The following is a 5,594-nucleotide window of genomic DNA, read 5'->3' as shown; positions in this document are numbered from 1 at the left end:
CCCCTCCAGTGTACCTATTAAAGCACATTTAAAAACTTTTTCATTATGCCCAATTTATCTATCTTAAAGATATATTGCTCGTCCTCTTGTCATATGCCAGAAACTACTGCATAATCCACTGTCATCAAGCTTTACTGCTATGTTTTCTTCTAACAGTTATTTTGGTTTAGGTCTTTCAGTTAGGACTTTAATCAATGTTGCATTATATTTTATATATGAGATGAGGTAGGACTCCAATTTTATTATTTTGAGTGTACAGTTATCTGGTGGCATTTGTACAACCTCCAGAGATAGTTCCTTGTAATTTTTAACTGCATAGGTTATTTAAGAGGGACAGCTGGAAGGCTCTTAAGAAGGAAGGGTGGTGAGACCATGCCTCCTGTGCTTGCACATGTGATTAGGAGGAATCAGTACCTAGAAAAGGACATAATGTTTGATAAAGTGCAAGAACAGTGCAAAAGCGAGAGATTCCCAGAAACCCAGATTGACACAGTGGCTGCAACGAGGGCTCAAACGTAGGAAAGACTGTGAGGATGGCCCCAGACTGGGTCGTTTTCATTCCAGGTTCACAGCAACTAACGACAGCTACATACAGAATCTAGGTATTTGTCAACAGCCTGAGAACGTTTATCAACTTTTGCATCCCCCCTACTCCTTTTGCCTCCTCTCCCCCCTACTTCTGCTGCCCCTACTGGGATGCTTAATCTTTTGTTATATAAAAGAGCAGTATTACTATTATTGGTACTGGCTATATCAAAACGCAGTATTACTATTATTACTACTGGTTTTATCAATAATAATATTAATACCTAGTATTTGTTTATACTTGGAATGTGGCAGGAACTTCATTTTGCATGTAATAACTTCTAAGCACATCACACAGGTTCGCTTATATGACCCTCCACCAACACTTGGGATCGGCGGGCTCTTTACATTTTGCAGCACATCATCCTGAGGCTCACTGATATGATTGTCCTATGGCCATATAGCTTGTCAGAAAAGGGATAACAAACGTAAATAAGATGTAACACCAGAAAGTGAGGACCAAGGAACAGTTCTTTAAAATGTCTAACAAATTATAGCTGAGCACATATACAACATATAATATAACCATAATCTAGTACCAATGGATGGCATTCCCATATTCTGGTCAGGAAGGTGGAAATAAAGGTTGATCTTCCCTTCCCACCCAACAAAAGATTAGGAAGCTTATAAGTATTGAGCTAATGTCAACATTCTGAAAACTGCATTTGTGACTGGGTGACTGGTGAATTGAGTAGATTATAACAAATTAGAAATCCAGAGATGAAGTCAATTACTTCCAATCTGGATTTGAGTATTAGGAATTCATTAACCAATATTCTAATAGATAGTATCAGCTTCCCAAAGTGCCCATGTTCTATTTATCTGTAGAGTAAAATGCAAGTAAAAAAGAGTCTGGAGAAAACGATCCTAGGAATATCACCCCAGAGGTCTTAAATATTTGCTTTAACTAACTCATTTTGTTTCCAGTTCTGGGCATCGGGTCAGTTTTCAGTGTTGAAAATGTGAACAGAGGAGTGAGTTGACTTTTCCAAATTTAGATACCTTTATAGCAAAAGAGCAAGGCTGAATCCTTAATAATAAACCCAATGATAATAGCTGCCATTTATGAGTCTTCCAGTCTACGGGGGCCTGTTTAAGTCATTGGAAGGCACGACCGAGTTTACTGATTCCAAAGAGCATGAGGTAGATGCTAACATTCTCTGGATTTGACAGAGAGGAAAAGGAAGTGTTGAAAGGTCAAGTCACCACCGAAGTGGTGCAGTTATGCCTCCAACTCTACACCTCTTTTGGTGTGTGTCCTGATGCCTCCATGGTTTCAGAGTCAAGGTCATCAGACATGGAAGGGTTAAGCCTGGCTAGAGAAATTCCCAAGTTGAGTCTGTGTGTGTGTTTTCACAAGGCAAAGCTACCTTCAATATACTTATAATAACTTTATACACCAAATAACACTTTGAAGTTTATTTCCTCCCAACACAGAAACATCACGGCATCTCCCCTGGAGTTTTCAGCACGGTCTATTGCAGAGAAGGGGGTCTGGATTTAGCGAGTATTGCTTTATCATTCTTAAATAAAAACCATTATAGAGAATGCAGAAAACAATTTCCCTTTCAGTTTCCCTACTTCTATCCTTATTGAGAAAGATGGATCCGTAAAGTGCTGAAAGGAAAGCTCACAATATAATAAACACAAAGCAAAACACTCAGCATCAGAAATGTTCCAAGTCCCTGTGCTCACTCCCTACATTTAGGAAACTGCAATTTAATATAGGGCTCAGCCCTCCAGAGAATCCGGTGTATCAAACTGCTAATACATTTTTATATATTTTAACGGAGATAAACAAGAAACAGCTAGAGAAGCCAGAGTAGCTATGGCCAAGATATCATGACAATAAGACTAATCCAGATGACAGCGTTTGTGGCAGGGAGGGATACTACTGTGATGCTGTTGTACAGTCTGAATGGTCAAAATAAAATGTGAATGAGGAAGAGCCCATTATAGGAAAGCAAAGATAACTTATTATGTGCCTCAAAAACAGTAAGCTCCCTAGAAACTATTAAAAAATGTATCCTATTACTAAAATATTCTGCAAGTGTATTTTAGAAATTGAGCCCTTGATTAAAGCTCTATTTATGTTTTCCATAAGAGAGCATCAACCTGGTGGCAAGCCTTTACAATTTTGCAGATAACTTTAAAAACTCCCCAACCATGTTCTAAATTCACTTTTGTGCTACCAACCAGGCCGTCTTTCTCAGTCTTAACCACAAACATACATATACATTGTAGAAGCTTGACTTTCTCAAACTTGACTTTATCTCCTACTCCAGTAGCCATGACAAAGGAAGCTAAGCCTGGTAACTTCATTTTGGACCAACTCATATTGGCTCCTTCCATTACAAGCTTATTAGTAATTCTGTTAACAGATCCCTAACTCTCAATACACACTCTTTCAGACAGGTCAAAAGTAAACTCTGCTGTTGACTATTTCAGTCTTTCCTTCAAGGTTTCATTGACGAAAAATATATAAAATCTGTGTTGACTATGACCAGATGGGAGCTCTTTTCCAGTCTCGAGAATCTCCTTGCTAACTTTACCTGCAATTTTTCTTGGTCCCCAAAGGACTGCAAACTAAAAAATGCTTTTTGATCTGGGCAGGGTATGTGAATCAATGAGCAAAGCAGACCACTTTAATAATAACAAAAAATATACTAATATACTGTGTTATATAGTAAAGATATTTCCTCTTTTATTTATTTTTGGAAAAAATGGGGGAATGCTTTTGTTTGTTTGTTTGTTTGTTTGTTTCCAAACAGTGCTAGAGATAAAGGAATAGTTTCAACGATGCCAGCATGAAGCAAAATGGCAATTCTATTCTCTAACCTCAGAGTTAGGGCTGTGCCAGGGTGAGATGGAGAGTGTGACAAACCTTGTCTGCTGTGGCAATTGTTACTCACATCCAGACATTTCTTTCCAAGTAGCAATGTATGGATTTAGGCCACATATTGTGAGAGCTTCCAGTTTTTGCCTTTGTTTTTTTAATTGAAAAGGTAAAGACACAACACAACAAAAAATAACTCTTACGTGAAATCTCTAGATGTTCTAGAGTTTACGTGAAATTTATTTAACCAATATATTATTATTTCTGAGCATAATGAAAATGTGTATTTTTCTTTGTGTTACTTTGACAGTGAGCTAACAGGTTAAAACCAGATGATGCCATCTCTCTGAAAGCAGTTCTTAGTCCTTTTCATTGCTGACTACACTACCTATCCTTCCCATCATTGATCTAAGCCATCACTTCCTTCAAGACTTTACTTAAGAAAATAGTTCCGGAAAGGATAAAAGGAGAGTCTCATAGGAGAGTATAAGATGTGTAATTATTTGCCTCTGTGAACAACTGTCTCCTTTGCCAAAAGACCAGAAAACTGGTCTAGTCTACCATTACTGAACGTTTTGAACAAAGATTGTACAAAAGAATTCTGGTCATAAAGGGAGACCAGGCATAACTTAATTTTAAAATTATCACAAACACCAGATTTTCTGGAACCATGAGGTTGAATGAACCCTATCTTACCCTAAGATAATTTTGAAACATTAAACCAAAAAATCACATGGAGTCTTTTGAAAAACCAGACAACTGTTTAGCTTAACTAGCAAAGGATGCCTGCCTAGAATCTTCAGCTCTTACAAGATCCATCTAGAGGGGATGAAATTGATTACAGTAACTAAAAAAATGAGACAGGAAAGTTAGGGGGCAATGAGTTTGTGTTAATGAAGAAGTAACAACTCTGAAAAAGAGGGTAAGAATACATTTGTACAGCTCAAAGAATGTATTTAGTGTAATTGAACTCTACATGAAGAAGCTGCTAAACTACTGTATATTCTACTGAGAATGACAGAAAATGACAAAATTAATTATACTAAAGAGAGAAAGAAAAATGAAGTACTTCATTTAGATGATTCTCCAGGTCTCCCTTTAACCTTTATATCTCATGATTAAATGGTCGTATTCCTTCAACCATTATAAGTACATTTTGTCTTCCATTCACAAGACCTCTACCTCTTTCTCTATATATAAATCCCTGAAGGCCTTTCCTGCCACCTCCACACTCTATACAGATTTAGCACAGTGTTGTACATCTCAAAAACATGTAATGAATACTTTGAGCAAATGGAATATATATTTGTCTAATATTTCTGTGCTAGAAGTCATTGTACTTGATGCACAGGATGTATAAGTCAAGTAATTCAGTTAAGACAGTCTTGAGAAGTGAAACACTTACTACATGGGCAAGGAAAAACTGCATATCTAGGAAATGGATGAAAAAGCCATCTGTTGAACTGATTCATCCAGGCAACTGTCCTAATCTTGCAAACACTGGTGTTGGGAATTAGTTTTATGATGTAATTAGGATGGAAAATAGGACACAAGTGCCATCACTGTCCTGTCCTGCCTTTGGCAGATATCCTTAATCAATCACCACATTCTTTTCTGTTGAGTCTGGATGCAACTTTAGAAACCTTCTTAATGTGAAATTCCAGATAGATCTTGTTTAAGAAATAGTATGTGAACCATACCATACCACATGGGTAAGGTACACTTAAAATTGTGTGGATCAAGAAAAATATATGATTTCATACTGCTTCTCAACCTCATATTTCAGAGACCAGACAACATAGAATGAAGAATGTAAGGTATTTAAAGGTGAAAAGTCAAGGCAAACCAGAGATTTCTAAAAATTTCTTTTTATGAACTATTTCTCTTACCCATTAATTTTGAATCTCATAAGAATGACTTACTGTGTGATGAGACTGCTTTTGTTGTGCCTTGTAAAATACATGCTAAGATATATAAACTGTAAATACATTGCTAAATTTATAAATATATTTATATTTCAGGGGGTGCTTCACTTATGTTCAAATATGGGACGAGAGCAATTTGGAACACCTCACACTAAATAACCAACAGCAAGAATTATTAAGAAAAGACAGTCATCATTGACTACAAGCACCTCTTTTAGCAGTTTTGAAAACAAGTGCTCCTTTAATAT

The 5,594-nt window shown here is 36.7% G+C and overlaps 1 protein-coding gene across 5 annotated transcripts in view; it reads right to left on the bottom strand.

Annotated features, from left to right (window-relative positions):
* FHIT (fragile histidine triad diadenosine triphosphatase) overlaps positions 1-5,594 on the bottom strand; it is a 1,817,667-nt gene that overhangs the window by 1,216,434 nt on the left and 595,639 nt on the right. The window lies entirely within an intron of this gene.

This window comes from Echinops telfairi, unplaced genomic scaffold, assembly GCF_000313985.2.
Source record: "Echinops telfairi isolate 266 unplaced genomic scaffold, ASM31398v2 ScPeMD7_31;HRSCAF=116, whole genome shotgun sequence".
Taxonomy (NCBI): domain Eukaryota; kingdom Metazoa; phylum Chordata; class Mammalia; order Afrosoricida; family Tenrecidae; genus Echinops; species Echinops telfairi.
The sequence above is the reverse complement of the archived record's forward strand: the minus strand, read 5'-3'. Positions and strand labels throughout refer to the sequence as shown.